This window comes from Anneissia japonica, unplaced genomic scaffold, assembly GCF_011630105.1.
Source record: "Anneissia japonica isolate Jap-2015-1 unplaced genomic scaffold, ASM1163010v1 scaffold87_len186233_cov173, whole genome shotgun sequence".
Lineage (NCBI taxonomy): Eukaryota > Metazoa > Echinodermata > Crinoidea > Comatulida > Comatulidae > Anneissia > Anneissia japonica.
Window position 1 is genome coordinate 142,004 of NW_022745088.1, and position 2,893 is coordinate 144,896.

The window sequence follows — 2,893 nt, forward strand, 5'->3', positions numbered from 1 at the left end:
TATTACTGTGTTGTTGATAGTCTGTTACAGGGGCTTGCGAATCCAGATTTTTTTTTCAAACGCCGGGTGGGGGCACAACAGTTTCAAAATAGATAAGTGAGTAGCACATAACATTAATATGCATGGACATTTTTGAAATTTAGTGGCAAAACGGTGGGGGGGTCACATGCCTATGCCTCCCCCCCTCCCAACTACTGGATCTGCCCCTGTGTCACATTACTACATCAATGATTTGTGCACCTTCCGACACCATATACGTAAAAATAATTTAAATTTCTATGGTGAATAACAATTACAATTACTGTACATAATTAAAATATAGGCCTAAATCGTTAATCTACAAATACAGTTGCAACACTATAATTTAAATACAAATAGTAGTAGGATTTGCCAAGACTGTAATTCAAACATGGAATAATTATCAAAAAGTACCAAAAACATTTCAGAACTTTAGTGCACAGAGTATTTCTTGCATTTAAAACAAACAAATACAAGAATGGGGCGAAAATAAATTTGCGCTTGTTATAATTCGTACTAAATGCATCCGCTCGAACTGACATCCGCTCGAACCGTCATTCTCTCGAACTGCGCATGCGAAACTGGATGGTGTAAAAAGCATACAGGAACTACTGTACTGAGCGTAACAATAGCCACTGTGTTCTTATTAATTATTAGTTATTTATTTACTTATACCATCATTGTAGAAACGGTTGCGTTTCTGTAGAGTTTTGTAATTGAATATAGGTGGCGCACAGCGAAATGCCCAGTTGTCAGAACCACGCTAATGATCATGTTGCTATGAGGATTGTGTATGTATAATGACAGGAGCAAACGGTACATTATTCGACCGTTTCTAAAGTTATTGGTTAGAATCCTAACCAACAGATTAAATGTAAGTTTATAAGAGTAATTTGTAGGGCAGTGATGATAATTGGTTTACAATAACAAGAGGTGGGAGTATCTCTCCATTATAGGCCTAGACCTAGCTAGGAATTACTGTCATACACGGTGAGGCAGATGTGCGTTGTGTGTATTACTACAGTACAGATAAAAATTACTGCCTTCGTAGCACGCGTAGCTACGCGTAGATAACGCGTAGGATTTGCGTAGGCAATGCGTAGGATTTGCGTAGCACGAACCGCTACGTAGCGATCGCTACGCGTTTTAACGCGTCGTAATGCATCAGCTGTTTAACACATTATCATTCGCCTATATCACTGCCTACACAAGATCTGAACGTTCGTCGGAACAGACGTACAGTACTGTCTCTAGTAAAATGAATGTAAAGAGAGTTTCTTTAATTAGGCGTTTAATATACGATAATCATATGAATGCTTTAATCTGCCCTTTCTAGGCCTAAGCCTAATAATATTTACCGGCGGCTTCGTCAATTACGTAAGCCTAGGCCTGCCAGTGCCTACCGACAGCGCGCCTACCGACATTGTCATTGCATTAGGCCTCGTCCTTAAAATAAATCCCAGAGGTAAACAACATGTCCCATCAGCCACTATGGGAAAACGTGCAGAGTGTGCTATTTGATGTCCGTAGATGATTTAAATACAAATTGTTTCGCCTTTCTACAACCATCTATCTTGAAAATGAAGATCGCGCATAAACTTTGAGACCCACCGTCTTTTTACTGCTGCGCAACAAAAAACACATGACACATGGTACCGTCTGGGCAAGGCCTGGGCGGCGATTGGTAGTGGAATCCCGGAAGGTTTGTATTAATTAATTTTTTTTTCTATTAAAAGTTGGAATGCTAAAATAATTCACGTCAGCTTGAATAGGACGAGATCACAAATGAATCAACTCCTCATATAAGCATGGAGGAAATATATTAAGATGATAAGGCAGGCTGATATATTTTTTGTTTATAATTAATTTCACTATCTAGTGACGTAATACAGTAGACTATGTAGTACATAGGGTAGTCCTACACAATTCTTCATAATCCCATCATTCCATTTAAAATTAAATAAAATGTGATGTTTGGTTAAAATATACTTTACTTTATACGTTCTACTATTTAGGCCTACTAGAATAAACAAAAAATAGGCCTATATTATATTTTCTACATACTGGTCAATTTTATTCAAAAATTATAAAGTTCAGCTCCCGGCTCAGCTAGTCGAAGTTTCGTTTTCATCACATAACAAAACAGTTTGATCATAGTACTCGTTAGTTGTCAGCCAGACGCAAGACTTCAAGCCACGTGATGAAAACCAACGAGATATGAGGTCTTAGCCTGAGCTAAGCAAGTTGTGGTTTTTAATCAAAATAAAATAACAATTTAAAAAAATGTCACACATCATCAAAACTGTGTTTGGAATATAGGCCTTTGTCAAAGCTCCCCTTCCTCCTCCTCGGTGCACCGCACATGTGTCCTGTTTTACAACCTTGTGGGCCTACGTAGTTACACTCTGCTTATTTACATTGTACTTTGATATATCTCTAATATTTGACTAAATGCCGTTTAAAACCGCCAAACTATATTCTTCACATATACATTCACAATCACAATGTTGCCTGTGTTGCACTGCGTATCCAGCGGATTCACTTTCATGATTGGACATATTCAGTGGCATATCTAAGGGTGGGGGGGACGAACTCCCCTCCAGAAAATAATCGACCCCAGTCGATCCCCCTCAAAAAGAAAATCTCGGGTCAGGCCCGTATGCAGCTTCAGCCAATTGGAGGGGGTTCAGGGCATGGGGTCCAGGGGCCCGCTTAAGGGCCCCGGTGGGATCAAGGAGGCGAAGCCCTTGTGGGGGCCCCGAAGCATGTATATGGCATATTTATTTAAATACTTGCAGGGTCCTCCTCTAAATAATGATACATTAACTTCTTTTTCAACACAGGATTTCAAGACAGTTGTCAACAACACACAGTA